Genomic DNA, 17,241 nt, shown 5'->3' with positions numbered 1-17,241 from the left:
TGAATTACCTAAGGAGAGTCATAAATCCAAAGAATTACCCAAAACAACATTAAAGGGGTATATTGAGCCCTGAACCATCGCTCATGTCTGCAGTTTGATTGTCTCTTTGACATACAGTACCCCTCCAATGGGAAATTATGACTTCACCCATTAATTTTATTATCTGTCTTTGTCAGAGAATCCTCCTATTGGTTTTTCTTATGCTACGTGCATCTCATGTCAAGATGGCTAGTAAATTATTCTTGAATGTTTGCATCATATTTGCTCAAATCAGTTCAGCTAAAATGTTTTTTTTTTCATATACAGAAGTTTGAGTAGACATGCTATTGACATTTCTGATCTGAAAAATGTGAAAATGACTGGAATTAAAATGAAAAATTGTCTTAGATAAGACTGAATACGTCTTAGAAAGTAAACGCTTGTATGTAGAAAGTGAAAGTCAGGGCAAAAAAAAAAATCACACTACTAATGAATATAATTATGTGGGTGGGAAATATCATGTTTTATCTTTATTCTCTGACTGAGAAGGCATTTTCTGGAAATATCTTATATTAGTGAAATAAGACTCATCTTTGGTGTCAAGGATCCTTACTATATATTGTGTCATATTCAAGCACAAATGAACTCTCTATACAAAACACTAGGTTGATAGAATACCTTATTTCACTGGTCTCTAGAAAAGGCTGCTTGATTCTGGTTGTTCACTCGTGGCATCCAGCAATAATATTTCCTAATATTCATCATCTAAATTTGCCTATGAACCCGGCTCTATTTTGTCATCTCTTGTATCACTTAGCAGACTCAAATGCAACTGGCACCATATTGTGTCTCAGTTATCAACTAGTGAAATTGACCTAATCTGACTTTTTAGTGTTAGCCTACTGTAATTTTATTGTAGTGCTCGGCTTTTTCAAGGACAAGTGTTTTGTACACACTGTAATGGACCTTTTTTTTCTTAGTGAAATCTTTAAGAAAATATACAGGTAAAATTGTAAAATAAGTTCTACTCATCAATAGTCCACATATTTATTAGTGAGTAGTTATGCAATAAGCTGAATAATGTACAGTCAGCTGGTCATTATCCCAGATGGTTGGATGCATTTACCAATAATTAAGGAAAAACACGAAACGAATCAGTCAAATAATTCAACAGTCAGTCATAGAAGAAATAGACTATACCACTCTTACAGTTTATTATAATTTCTTTATGACCAAAAAACTTTTATCAGCAATTACCATTTAATTTCAGAGAGAAAATTACGTCTTTCTAATGAAGCTCTTTTGCCTCTTCAGGGACCTAACCTATACCACTTTCATGGGCATGATTTGCTAGAGACTCAATGCGTTGAGCCAGGTGAAAAGGACTCTGAGGAATAATTAAGAATCACCCACACATAGAGCTAAGGATTTGCCAAAGAATTAAACTGGAGGAGGTTCCTCCTTGGGCTGTTCAGGTATTTCATTGCTTTCTGTCAGCTACCCCTGACTTCATGCCAAGTGCTCTCATACTAACAGGATGTAATGCAATGCAATAGACTTAGAAAACAACCCCCCAAAACAGAATCATTAGGGAAATACCTAGCAATATTGGCTAAAGTGTGATACAAAGTCATATTAAATTGATATATGACATATTATATTGTATTTATTCTAGACTAGTATTAAAGAGAATTCAATGGCAGGTCTTTTTCGGTTTGCATTCAGAAGTTGTTTGGTTTGTACCACAATCAAGAGAGTTGCAGCAGTACTAAGCCTTCAAGTACTGTAAAAATAAATTTTTAGAAGATTTAAATAAAACCAAGATTATTGGAGTACGTTTTACAAGAACATACTACTTGAGTCTTTACTTAAAAATGTTAGTTTTCATTTCTTTATAATAATTTGTGAAATGTATTAGCAATTTCTAAGTGAAAATGGTTTCAAAGTAAAACCTACACCATAAGTGTTAACTCATAGGCTTTGCAATCATGTGGATTATCATCAGGTCTAGACAGAAAACCTCTAATTGACAGGTCATCCAGACTGCTGCTCCTCAGTGTTGACAAAAGGGGAAGATGTTTGTGATACAGCTGAGGCTGTGAAATCACCCCAGGGAATCCCTTATTGATCTGACACAACTGCATTGATTTTGTTTTTAAAAGGCCAGTTTGAAGAGACACACGTGGAGCATTATTTCAGCTGAATCCTGAATATTAGCAGATGGTATTGAATTCACTTTTCAGGATACCACTTTTGGTTTGGTACAAATTATTCAGTTTACTATATCCTCTGTGTTGATAATAATCAATGTATGCTTTTATAATATCATATAATATCTAATTATGATGATTATATCATGAGCATGGCATTATGAATGAGGTGTGCATATAAAATGCTAATAGCCATAGAGATAGGTCATCGCAGTCACAGCTGTTGGTTAAGGAGCAAAAGAGATGGTTCACTGGAGCTGGAATAAATTAAATGACCTTTCATGCTCCTCCAACAAGATTTTTCCATTAGGACATCTCCATTTATTGTACCCAGCCTGCTGTCTGGGGGGATCTCTTAAGTAAATTGGCTCATAAATGAAGATATCTATTTGCTTGAGGTGGAGCTACCAGCAAGTGTTCTTGACTTGTTGACCATAGATTTTGCCACTGTTTTAAGATTCTAAAAGATTAGAATGGAGCCCAGTTATAATGTGGAAGGATGTCATCTTAATTTGTAAATATTAAAAGTGTCCATCCTGCAATGGATGGTGTCGACATTTGAAAGGGTTGTTTAGAAAAAGATACAAGAAATGTCGCTGAATGTCATGGAATATTCTAGCAGAGTTCAAGTCTTGATCTTATGGTTTTAAGATTACTAGGTGTGGGTATTTTTTTTTTTTTTTGTATTTTTTGGTCTTGTGCATTTATAAAGCCTTTGAATTCTATATTTCTTTAAAATGTATATAACCAGTATGCATGCTTTTCATTTGCTAAAATTAGATGTTTTGTTTATAATTATTTTTTTTCTGTAGAAAATGTACAAAAGGTGTTCTGAAATAGATCATATTTAAAATAAAATAAAGTATTAAAAAGAAAGCAGGGCCATTAAAGAGCCATTTTAAGATCAAGTTTTTATCAGCTGTTTGGAATCTCATTCTGAAGGCACCCATTCACTGCACTACAGAGAATACATTAGTGATGTATTGCTACATTTCTCCAAATTTCTTCCTATTATCAAACACGTCTACATCTTGAATGGCCTGACGGTAAACTTTAGAAAATATTCATTTTTGGGTGAGCTATTCCAGGTTATCACTGAATGTATTTGATTGAATTGTCCGAAGCTGATTTTATTCCGATTATCAGATCAGCATTGAATGACCAGTATGGCTGCAGTTGCTATTTACAGTCAATCTTTATTCTGCAGATGTGCTGAAATTCAGTCTGCAAGGAATCTGCTGTATGTCCCCTCCCGGCGGTCCTGTTTCTGCGGCAACCCACCATTTCTCTACCTGCCAAAAACTGGAAGTGGCGGCGTCTGTGAAATGCCTCCAGGCACTCAGACAGAAATATCACTGACAAGGTCAACTCCCTGCAGGCAAAGAGCTGCAAAAAACACCTTGTAGCCTCTCAGAGGTGTAAAAAAAAAAAAAGTCTTCAGTGTGAAGCGACTGAATATTGATGGCAAATGAACCATGCGTCTGCCGTAATCCTTTCTGCATGCATCCGAAGAGGAATCTGAAATGTACAGCAACGTTTTATACTGTCAGATGCAGAAGAATCATGCCTCTAAACAGAGTTTTGAGTTTTGATAGTGAAACTTAAATTCAGCTTCCAGAATGCATCATGTTGTTTTTTAGACTACATGGGGAAAAATGCTGGACTTTCTGAAGGTGTTGCAGACTATTCTTGTACCACCATATCCCACAGTGTCTCCACACTAGATCTGTCAGTTGCATAAAAGTTGGTAATCAACACCCAATTATCACCTAAGGATATAGATCGAATAAAAAAAAAAAAGATACATTTCTCAAGTAGGCAGCTGTTGAAATCACATTACTGAAAACATGTTTCTTCCAATAAAGCAGCCATTATGCACAATCTGAAGTTAGTTATTAAAGATACTGTTTAGGAAATGCAAGAACCATGGGTTGACCCAGGTCAAACTAAAGCTGAGTGGAACCTCCCTTGTGCCATGGATCACAGTAAGACTAACATTGCTCATCAAACTATAGCCGCCACCTCTATCTGTGAGAAATTAATCAAAATTTCATCTCCCCTCGCAGTGTGTGGGAAGCCAAGCCTCTGTGCATTGCCTGACATCTTCAATTTGGCTTACGAAAATAAAAATACTCTTGAAAGCAGCCCTGAATCCAGACCTTTACGGCAACTGGTCATTTGGGTAAAAATGTTGTTGTATTGTGAAACTGAAGCATAATGATAATTGCAAGAATGTTTTGTCTGATAATTTACTTTGTTTCAGACAGCTTATTTGTTTAAATTATCTCAAGCAATGCCCTCAAAATTACTAGCTTTTTAAATAGAATCTGTCTTTTTTTCCAAGTGATGAAACTGTCCTACTTTGAAAAAAAGGCTTGTTTACCAAGCCAATCACCCACATGGTCGCAGCAGCCATTTTTAGACCTCAATTAATCTTGTTTTGAGGGCTTCTGAGAGGGGAAAAATAGTGCACTTTCAATTCCATTTTAAGTTTACTGTACGGTACTGCAGCTCCTGCATTGTAAACACTTTAAATGGGTTATTAGCATTAAGTGCCATTAAGATAAATAGTAAGTGGTTTAATTTTGTGGCCTATTAAACAGATGTGAGCATGTATGTCTCTTTGCTGAACAAAGAAATATTGTTCATAATAAAGTATAGAAGGTGCACTCTCAATTTGCATAAAATAGCGAGATGTCCTGCAAAATGCGAATCATTAAGAAACTACTTTATATTTTATAAGATGGTAATGTATTATATTCATTAAAAGCTGTCACCTGTTTTCTTGTCTGCTTATAGGCACTTGTGAATTTTAACAAGTTTTATATAATAACTTTAATAAGTTTTATGTAATAACTAATAACTTGTTTACATTTATATCTAAAAAATATCTTAATTTAAGCTAATTTTAGGGCATGCAAGTAGAATTGTTTCTTTTTGTAAATTTTTTTTTCACTTTCTTTTTCTTGCTTTCTCAATTTATGTTTTTTTGCTTTCTTTTTCTCTTTTTGCTTTTCTCAAATTTACTTGAGAAAGTACATTTCTCAAGTAAATTTACTTTCTGAGTAAATTTGTTTTTTTGCTTTATTTTGAGCATCAGTGTTGAATAAGGGTCAAGAGCTTTGTTTTTGTTGTTTGAAACATCTTTTTTGAAAGACAGACTGATAATGGAGATAGTGACAGAGAGATGGAGCGAGGGACTTCTCTAACCCATGTGTCAACATAACCTCTGCTACGATGAAAGGGTGGGTTTGGTATTACTCAACAGCGGACACTGACTGCGAGAGTTTCATCTTTACAGAGTGATGTTTATTCTGTTGCAGTGGGACTTCATACTCATACTGTGGACCTCCATGACTTCCTGCAGAGTGCACCTGTCCTTCTCTCTCTGTCTTTCTGTCTCATGACAGTCCATCTGTGCTTTGTACCTATAACAACGCCCTTTAGTTGTGAGTATATTCACACAGCACAGTTGTGAGAGCCTGTATAGCTCTATTTATACACTATATATTATAAATATTATTGTATTATGGTATTATAGGGTTAGTAAATTGTTTTGTTTTTTGCAAGAATTTTATACTTTCAGCAAGGATGCATTAAATTGATCAAAAAAAGCTGAAGTGATACGAGTTAAAAATAAATGTGAGAAACAAAATCTCAGATGTCTTCAGCAAAAAATATTCCAGCATTGTTAATTATCTGTTAAATGTATGAATTGTATGCAGTGATTTTGCACTAGAAGAGATTTCTCTTAGGACCTAATTAACAGTTTCAATTGGCTTGTGGTGTGTTTTTTGGTTTCCCAGCCAGTACTCTGAGATTAATCAGGCATTTGTCTGTTCTCTACCCCGATACAGCTCAAACCCATTTTTACATTTCAAATGAGAGAAAATAAGCATTTCAGACTTTTTGAACCATGTTTATTTGATGCATTTATGCTGAATTTGATCCTGTCACAAGCCATATTTAAGCAAAATATTTCATTTTTAACTCCAGATCTGTACATAATGAGCATTGCTGGAACAGATGCTTCTTGCATTGACATTTGAAGACAGCTCTGATGAATGGATGTCACCTGTTAGAGCACAGATGATTTGACCATGGCAGATTATCACTTCCTGCTCAAACGAGACAATGATGTTACTGTGGTATCTGCGGAACAACTTGATTATGGGATGAAGGGAGCCTCTGGCCCTTATCAGGTGTCCCTGGACAATAAAAGTGCCACATTACAAAGAAAAGCCATCAATCCTCACCTCTCGCTTCCAGTCGTCTCTCTTCACCGCGAGTATATATCTGCTCCCACCCTCAAAGCAGTATTTATGGGTTAAAGGACAGCATCAAAGGCAGCCCCACTCCATCACACTTCTGTTGACCTAATTTCTGAAGAAATGGTGATGGTTTAAAGCAGGGGTCATCAAACTTGATCCTGGAGGGCCGGTGTCCTGCAGAGTTTAGCTCCAACTTGCCTCAACACACCTGCCTAGAAGTTTCAAGTATATCTAGTAAGAGCTTGTTTAGCTGGTTCAGGCATGTTTGATTAGGGTTGGAGCTAAACTCTGCAGGAGCAAGCGTGCTTCCAATAACGACCAAACAGCTTAGGAACAAGCGTGTTCCCAATAACAACCAGATAGCTTAGGAACAAGCATGCTCCCAATAAAACCAGATAGCTTAGGAACAAGCATGCTCCCAATAAAACCAGATAGTTTACAAGCATGCTCCCAATAAAAACCAGACAGCTTAGGAACAAGCATGCTCCCAACAACCAGAAGTAAGGCACATTGTCAGTATGATCACATAAGCTTAGCAAGAGCACTTCACTGAAAACAACTAAAGTCTAAGCAGTACAGATAGCCTTAGCAAGCATGTTGCCAATAATCCAATAATGCCAATAAAAGAGCATTAAAAAGGAATTTAGCTTAGCTTCCTGAAGACCTTCAGAGATGAATGGAAAACGAAACATATAGCCAGCTGGGAAGTGGATGCTTGATCTCTTATCCTTCTTCATGTGGGGAATGAAGATCTGACTCGTTCTTAGTCAGTCACATAACTAATGGAGTCCATATTAATAATATAACAATGCGTGAAGCAATGCTAACTTCCGAATCAGGCATCAATACGCAAAAACTTGCACTTTCCCAACAGCTGCGTGGGCAGTGCCAATTATATCAAGTGAAACGATGAGAAACAATCAGCTTTGCCCTTTGTGGTAATACTGTTTTAGAATTTTTTGGGCAAGTCGTTAATCCCTGAATGTGTGAGAAAATCAAACACAAATTTAACCCCGCTACGAAAGCACACGTTCAAGTTACACTTGAATGAATCGAGGTGAAATCCATAAGGGAATGAATCCTCTCGCTATATCCCCGATTGCACAGTTCCTAGTACTGGTGTTTGCCTGGCGAATTAGCTGACAATACTGAAGGACCTTATATATGAATGCCGTGATAGGTGTCGCATCCTTATAGGTAGACGTGGATCAGCTGAGAGTCAGTTGATGAAAGCTTGACTAACATGACCTGCCAGAACTAACGCTGACGCTAGATATTTAAAAAAAAAAAAAACACTGGGTGGATTTTTATCATTATAGGATGGATGTGTACACACACTTCCAACACACATTTATGTTCAAACAACTTGTAAAGTGAATTTTGCATCCGATGACCCCTTTAAGGGTACTGCGCTTTGCCGTTTTTAAGACCTGGGACAGTCTTGCGCACTTACTTCCTGTCGCGCGCACGCAAGTGTGGGTATTTGGACAAGGCATTTGACTCTAGCCTCCCTCACAATCCCTATCTCCACCCTTCATCCCAAACCCTGATTTAAATGGATAGTTCACACAAAAATGACTTCTGTCAATTATTTGCATCATTTACAGTACTTTATTTCTTGGAACAACAAAAACGTATTGGTTTTTCTGTGTGCACGGCTGCTTAAGAGCAAATCAGATGTGATATTTCAGTGGATTACGACTGAAATTACAGTTTGTTTCTCTCACAAATCCGTCATATGACTTCACACTGTTTTCATGATGTTTATTTGGAACTTGACAGCACCCATATCTATTTACTTTCATTAGTGCAGTGCCATTCTGCCTTATATCTTATCTTGTGTGCTCAAACAGCTCAAAGTTATATGGAAAGATATGAGGGTGAGTAAATAATGACAGAATTTTCATTTTGGGGTGAAATAACCCATTATGCAGCAAAATCAGAAACAACCAATAAAACCATTTTTATTGAAATAAAGTGAAATAAAATAAAATGTAAATGTAAGATGAAAAACTTAAAAGCAAATAACTAAATTATTTTAAAACGTGAGCTGAAATTAAAATAAAAAAGTAAAAATCTATAGACAAAAAAGATTAATAATATAATCAATGTAATTAGTGAATATGGGTATGAAATGACTGAATATATTGTGTAATATGCATAAATACTGGTAACACTTTATTTTGATAGTCCACTTTAGACATTCTACTAACAGTAAGTAACTTTGCAACTACACGTCAACTAGCAGTTATTAGTATTTGTAGACTGTCTGCTTAATATCTTCTAACACTTTATTTTGATGGGACCACAACATACAACATACTGACTATGAGAAACTTTGCAAGCATATGTCAACTTATTCTACTAACACTAAACCCACCCTACTGAGAGTTAGTAGACATGTAGTTGCAAATTAATGAGAATTAGCTGACATGCAGTTACACAGTTATTTATAGTTAGTAGTAAAAACTTTTACTATGATCTACTCAATTTTTTTGGTGAAACATTTTTACACTAAAATATATTGAGTAAATTTTAAAGGTGTGAAATCATTGAAATATACTTTAAGAATAAAGTAAATGTAACTAACAAAATTAAGTAGATTCAAATAATTAGATTAATTAGTCTCATAAATAAAATTTTGTAAATATAATTTAAATCCTTAAGCAATGCAATAGTAATTCAATAGTAAATCCGAAACAATTTTTTTTTAGTAGATTTAATTATATACTGTATATGTCCTATATTTACTTTTTTACTTATATATTTTAACTGTATTTACCATTTGACCATAACTCCAATTCAACCATACTTTGTAACTGACAACTTGTTGAATAAATTTTAGCCTGAACTGTGGATCCACTGAACTGTGGATACTTACAAACATACAAAATCCATCAAAAATAACATTTAAGATTTTAGACATTAACCTTTACTTGCCAAATTAGACCAATGAAAAAAGCATGTCATTAAAGGGTTAGTTCACCCAAAAATTTGAATTCTGTCATTAATTCCTCACTCTCATGTCGAACCAAACCCCTAAGACCTCCGTTCATCTTCGGAATACAAATTAAGATCTTTCTGATCCTTCAAAGACAGCAAGGGTCCTAACATGATCAAAGCTCAGAAATATTGCAAGGGTAAATATCGTTAAAATGGTTCATGTGCCATCGGTGGTTCAACCGTAATTTTATGAAGCTACGAAAATACTTTTTGTATGCAAAGCAAACTAAAATATCTTTATTCAACAAATACAGTTGAAACACTGTTGTCACATGGACCATTTTATCGATGTCTTTACTGCGTTTCTGGGCCTTGAACTTTTCATTTCCCTTGCTGTCTATGGAGGGTCAGAGAGATCTCGGATTTCATGAAAAATATCTTAATTTGTGTTTCGAAGATGAATGAAGGTCTTACAAGTTTGGAACGACATGAGGGTGAGTAATTAATTAATGACAGAATTTTCATTTTTGGGTGAACTATCCTTTAACTCTAGTTCAACCTGGTATACTTTGCAAATGACAACATGTTAAATAAATTGAAATTTTAGCCACTGAACTGTGGATGTGCAGACTTACAAAGAAACAAATTTCATCAAAAATTACTTGGCCAGTTGGCCTTACAAAAATTAAACAGCCTGAGGCTGAGTACAATTAAAACCTAACATTAAAAGAACACTTTTTTTAAAAATAGGCTCATTTTACAAATCCCCTAGAGTTAAACAGTTGAGTTTTACTGTTTTTGAATCCATTCAACCGATCTCCGGGTCTGGCGGTAGCACTTTTAGCTTAGCTTAGCATAGCTCATTGAATCGGATTAGACCATTAGCATCTCGCTCAAAAATGACCAAGCAATGATATTACACAATGATATTACGCAGTGCCTGAAAGTAGTCCCCCAGCTATATCATAACTACAGTAGTTACCTAGCTGGGGACTACTTTCAGGTGCTGTGTCATATCATTGCGCCATGGTACGGCAGCAAAGTTTCTTGATTATTACGCCGGAATGAGAGTATAGTTCCTAGCCATATCAGCCTAAAAAATCGCAACTTTTCATTTTCCATCGGTCTTAGTACATGATGTAACTACAGAAGAGTCAAGCTTTAAATAGGAAAATTATCTAAACTCTTTGGTCATTTTTGAGCGAGATGCTAATGGTCTAATCCGATTCAATCTATGCTAAACTAAGCTAAAAGTGCTACCGCCAGACCCGGAGATCGGCTGAATGGATTCAAAAATGGTAAAACTCAACTGTTTAACTCTAGGGGAGTTGTAAAATGAGCCTATTTCTAAAAAAGTGGAGTGGAGTGGAGATAACAACAAATCTCCACTTTTTAACAACAAATCAAAAAAAGTGGAGATAACAACACCCAACCAAAATGCATTTTTACAATTATACAACACATGGACGGTAGACAATAATCTATGTAATCAGGTAATTTTTTAGTCTCTGAACCTTTGTTTAAAGTTTCAGTGGATCCAGCTCCAGGAAAAGTTTTTGGAAGACCTCTAAAGTATATTTAAAGGGTTAGTTCACCCAAAAATGAAAATTAGCCCATGACTTACTCACCCTCAAGGCATGGTATATATGACTTTCTTCATTTAGACGAATCCAATCGGAGTTATATTAAAAATGGTCAATGAACAGAACTCCAGTATTTTGAGCAGTGAGTGGATTCTGATTAACACTGCATTCAAGGAATCAACATATGTCTGCGATACATTACTCAATGCTGCAAAAAGTAGAAATCTTTGCAGTTCCCTGAGCGCAATCACATATATGCTGATTGGGTTAGTCGCACTGGTGCTCCTAAATATTTTTTGATAGTCGCACGCATTACTTTAAATGGTAAATGGACGTACTGTAGAGCCCTGAAATACGGATTATTTTTTCTTACAAAAACGCATCGATCTGCTACAGGAGGCCTTTATTCATCCCCGGAGCCATTATGGATGGATGCACTTTATTTGGACTTCTTTTGGACAGTTGAACACAACCACCCGCCCAATGCCATTATTTTTGGTTTGGAAGAGCCAGGGCCGGGTTTCCCGATAACGATTGATCTTAGCGTTTAAGAGCGTTTCCAACGAGTCATTTTACAAATGTTCGTTATTGTTTCACGTGCGTTTCCCAAAAATGCACTTAACACAATCGCACGTAGCCCTGCTTTAAGAGCTACTTAGAAGTCACTATCCATTTGTCAAGTGCTGAAATGTCCTCAGTTCCCTGAGAGCTGGAATGAGACATCACGGTGGTCGCTTTGCTCGCTGCTCGACCAGTTAAACGGCGTTCAGTATCAGATTCTGACGTAATTGTCATGGGCACCGCATTTTATACTACCTCTCGAGCTCGTCAGTATTTGCATGCAATTGCTTGCTTTGCGACAATTGGCCAGTCATTTGGACTGGCGTGAGCCAATAGGACTTCAGGAAAGTTTGGAGGGAAGGAGTTCCCATAATGGAGAAATTCTCTGTGATGTCTCGTTCCCGCTCTCATGGTGCGTTCACACCAGACGCGAATGAAGCGTTAAGCGCGAGTGATTTACATGTTAAGTCAATGCAAAGACGCGAATAGACATCCTGCGGCGCGATTCGTGCGAATGAGGTGGCGCGAATAACGCCAATCGCGTGAATCGTGCAAGTTGAAAAATCAGAACTTTGCCGGATATTCGCGTCGCGCTAACCAATCAGGAGCTTTCTCTAGTAGTGACGTGATTAGGTGCGGAGGCAGAAATCCGAAACAACAATAGATGACAAAATCATTGTCGCTGTATGTGGATACCTGGAGCTGTACGATAGACCAAAGATTACCTGTTAGATTTACCCAAAACAAATTATATCTTATGTTTATCCACTACAGAGACATCAGAGCTAGCGGCAAATGTCAGAAGGACTAGCCGAGGTTATGCTCCTCTCTTCCGGATACATGAGCACGAGCGCCCGGTGATCGCCTGGAGCTCATGGCTCCGAAATCGGCGAAGCACATTTTCAAATAGGCGCTGTTTTTATAAATAAACTGCAGATTTGAGTTTTGAACAACTACATTCTCGGCTGAAATACACGCGTCCAGTGTTTCCATAGCACATAAAGTGCAACTACCCTCTCAACAAAATCCATGTCAGCCATTTCGCAACGAGACTGGAGCCGCCTGGCAGAAGCCCCTCCCATGGCGCAAATTCGCGTCTGTTGTGAAGCGAATTTCACGCGCGAATGAAGCGAGTAAACTCAAAATGCTCAAGCGTCCAACTACGCGCGAATAGCGCGATTTATTCGCGCAAGTCGCGTCTGGTGTGAACTCACTGTCAGGGAACCGAGGTTACGATAGTAACCGGAGACGTTTTCTTTCTTGTGACCAGCAGATTCCCGTCGTTGAGCGTGGTCGTTGTGTTCACGTGATCACAAACAATAGCCGCGAAACTTTTTTAAGTCGATGCAAAATTAAAAAAAAAAATAAAAAAAAAATGATAGAAAATAAGCAGTAATTTCTGTTCTTAAAACTTAAAGTTTTATTGCAACATTCTCAAATATTTTCATTTAAATGTACCAAAAACATTAAGGACATGTGAAAAATAGCCTATACTATTTGTTAGTTAAATGCTTAATATTTTTATTAAAACATACTAAAACAAGTAAATTTAAGATAAAATAAACTGTGGAATTTTTAGTCATTAATTTGGGTAAATCCAAGTCAAATAATCTCTTAAATTATAGCTATTCAAAGATTTAATTTTTATTTTTGTGATATTTACAAAGCCGCTGAATAATTTTTTACAGTGAAAGTGGACTATCGAAATAAAGTCTAACCTAAATACTTTAGTCAGATGATGTGTATGTGGAAATTAAACATTGATTCATATTGTTACATTGTGCTATATTGTTATATTACACACATATTTTGCCAATTAGACAGTTTGTTTGTAACAGGATTATATATGATGCAATAAGGCAGGCTGTGGAATTTTGCAGCTGCGTTCTGTTGTTCTCTGTCATTAATTGAGGAACCACAGATGAGTAAATACACAATGGTGAGGAAAATATTACTTTGCTGTCCTGCATTTTTTTAAAACTCATTTTGATAAGTCTGCTAGAATATATCAATTTAAAAAATAAATAAATAAATAAATAAATGTTGCTCATATGGGAATCCATTCTGTTGTGCATGAGCGCCAGCCTAATAAAGTGCTCTGGAAAATAAGATACAGAAAATAACAAAAGGCTATTTGGGGTTTTCCTAAATGTGTTATGTTGACAGAAAAATCTTTAGAATTCACTTGCTTCGGATTAAGCCATCAGTCTTGTGAAAGAAAAAGAAGAAGGGAAGAAATGTTTCAAGTTCTTTGTGGTTTTATCATAGTTAATCCCACAGAGTTGTTCAAAGATGGAGGAGGATAAAGCTCTGGAATCCTTGAGATATTCAGAAAAAGGAGTGAAATGAAGAAAAACAGGCAGGCAGTGAATGTTAACCAATGATTTGCTAGATATGCACCCTAGAGTGAAACGCGTGTGTGTGTTTTGCAGATGAATCTCTGTTTTCTGGCTGATTGTGCACCCATGGGTTTGTTTCTCACTCGACCCAGACAGGGGGCCCTGATAACAGTAATTATGCTGCCACAGCATTGGACCCCTCTGGTGAAGATATTGTTGAATTATTACATCTGACTGCAGGTATCCTTACAAAATTAAAATAACCCAATAGTTCCCATTTTAGAGAGAATACAATACTTGCTGTGTTTTACATCCTGTTCTCTCAAGAGCTCAATGCAAGCCATTTATTTTTATTTTTTTTGGTCTGGAGCAGAAGCTATATATGACAATCAAGTTACAAAAATCAAGAAAACATTCAAGTCATTTAAAAAAATGCATCTGTAAATTAGACTCTGCAAAGTTGATTTATTTTATAGCGTTAAGATATAGGTTGATTTACATTCACTTTATAATGTCACAAGACATTCACATTAACATAATTTACATTATTTGTAAATATAGATGTGCGCTCTGGGGATACTTCGAAAGTGAAGGGGATGCTCTTAAATATCATTATCGCCTGAGTTATTTCAGTTTCTGTTTGACTAGACATGATTTAGATCCTATTTAATCATTAAGAGACAGTAAAACTGTCAAAGAGGAGACAGTCTCTGAATACAGGGGTGAATGTGAGGGTTTCAGACCCTGAGAGTGTATGTGGGCTGATTTTCTAATACACTTAGGTTGGCTGCCTTGGTCAAAGGTCATGAGAAGCTCACTTTCATTTTCTCCTAAGGCTGGAATCACTGAAACAGATTGAGAAATGTATGTCTTTTCAAGCATCTTTTATAGCAACGACTGACTCACTGTCTTAGGAGTCATTCTGAGAATAAATAGTATTTTAGCATCAACTTTTTGGGGGGCAGTCGTGGCCTAATGGTTAGAGAGTTGGACTTGTAACCTGAAGGTTGCGAGTTCAAGTCTCAGGTCCAGCAGGAACTGTTGGTGGGGGGAGTGAATAACCAGCGCTCTCTCCACCTTCAATACCACGACTGAGGTGAGACTCTTGAGGCACCGAACCCCCAACTGCTCCCCGGGCGCCGCAGCATTGGCTGCCCACTGCTCGGGGGGGTGTGTTTGTTCACTTCTCACTGCTGTGTGTGCGCATTTGGATGGGTTAAATGCAGAGCACAAATTCCAAGTATGGGACGCCACACGTCACTTCCTTTTCTTTTCTTACTTTGTTTACCTGGCTGACAATTTTGAAGTAACCGAAGTAACCCTTGAACAAATTAAGCAAATAAATCAAATTGAATAAAAATTGAATAATTTCAAATTGAATAATTTAACACTTGCTGCCTCAGCACTTTGCTTCTGAAGGTCCATAAATGGGCAACACTCTTCCTGCGCAAAAAGGCACGGTAATCTCATATATCTTTGTTTCAGTCACTCAGTTGTGCAGAGTAATGGAATTATCCATTCTTAGACGATAACAAGGGTTCTTTTTAACCAAAGTGAACTGGAAACAGGATGTGCTTGTGATGATTGTGAAATGTCAATGTCATGTCAATGGTGCATGCTAAAACCACATTTCCTGCAATTACAGTAAAAATACAGCAGATAACTGAAATACCTTTGCATTTTTTAAAAAGAAAGTACATTAATCGATTGTCTATGCAGGTTTCCTGAACTTGACAAGTCATAAAAAGAGCAAAGAGCTTACTCAGCTCGATTTAAGACATGGCTATGTTAAAAAAAACATATATATAAGTACAGTACAATTCTGTATTAATATAGGCTACAGTTTATTTTTTAAACAAGAAATGTATACTTTTATTCAGCAAAGACGCATTAAATCTACCAAAACTGACAGTGAGGACATTTATAATATTACAAAGATTTTAATACATGTTGTTCTTTTGAAAATTCTAGCCATTGAAAAAGTGGATTAGAGTTTCCACCAGAGTAATGGCTGCTGAAAAAAGAGGAATAAATGACATTTTAAAATATATTAAAATAGAAGCGGTTATTTTAAAATGTAAATACATTTCACAATATTAGTGTTATTTATTATCAAAAAAATGCAGTCTTGGTGAGCATAAGAAACTTTTTTTAAAAACAAAACAAAACCAAAATCTTATCAATCCCAGACTTGTATTGGATTTAATTTATGCTTTATAATAATAATAATAGTAGTAAATCCAAAATGACAGTTCAAAATTATGTAAAGACAGTAGAAAATTGTACAGTACTGAATTGAAAATAAAATAGAAAAATTGGCAGATTTGGTTTTTAAAGAAGCTATTTTTTTATTTATTTATTTGATTAATTAATCTGTTTATTTTTAGTTATTTATTTATTATGTATTATTTATTTACTTGTTCACTACCGTAACAGAGATCGTAAGCCAGTGCCTGTAATGCTTAAAGTATTTATTTGGATGCACTGAATTTCCAAACCCAGTCCAGGCTGAAGAAAAATGAGCTAATTGGAATTCCTTTTGTCTGCAATAGTTGATTCATAAGTAAAAGCAACAGGCACTTAGGAAACAGCTGAATGTTCTGAATTGTCCTAATTGCTTCAGAAGAAATGTTGTCATGTGAAGAGTCACATAGTGCCAAAGCAGTTGCCTAGCAGCAGAGCACGGGAAGCTGCCCCATGGAGAACACTCTGATTTACCTGCATGCTGCTGCCCAATGTATTCATTATATTTCCTCCAGAAAGGCTAATCTTTACCATAACCATAAAGTGTTTCTGATTGAACTAAAATTTCAATTAGATGACCAATGTGTTTGTTTTTGTTCCTTCTTCCTTCAGCTTTCCCCATTTCCAAATTATCCACATATTTATCTTTTGTCTCTGTCCATCTGTCTCTTTCATTACAAGACACATGGATTCTTCTATTGAGTCGGTTTATTATGAAAACTCTAAGCTGTCACTCCCCATGTTTCAGAGGCTGAGAACCTGAGGTCATTTGAGGGACTTGAGGAGAGTCACTGTAGGTGGGCTTTCTGAGAAGCTGGAATAATTGGCAAAGGCATAGTCACAATAATAATCGGCCTTTTAAGGTAATGAAGAGAGACAGGAAGTCTGTGAAATCCCTTTTGTATCTGAGGCCCTGTAAAAGCAGTTAACTGACAGGGAACAGCATGACATGGTTTGTGGGTTTGAGGGTTTCGTTTCGTGGCAATGAGTTCACGTGTAATACGTTGAAAAAAAAAAGGTGAACCCTCAAATTTTTGAGTCATGTGGATTTAAAAAAAAAAAAAGTAGTTGTGTTGTCTAAAACTACTTATTTATTTAGTTGTTTGTTTGT

Source organism: Barbus barbus (assembly GCF_936440315.1).
Source record: "Barbus barbus genome assembly, chromosome: 13".
Lineage (NCBI taxonomy): Eukaryota > Metazoa > Chordata > Actinopteri > Cypriniformes > Cyprinidae > Barbus > Barbus barbus.
This window is presented reverse-complemented; position numbering follows the sequence as displayed.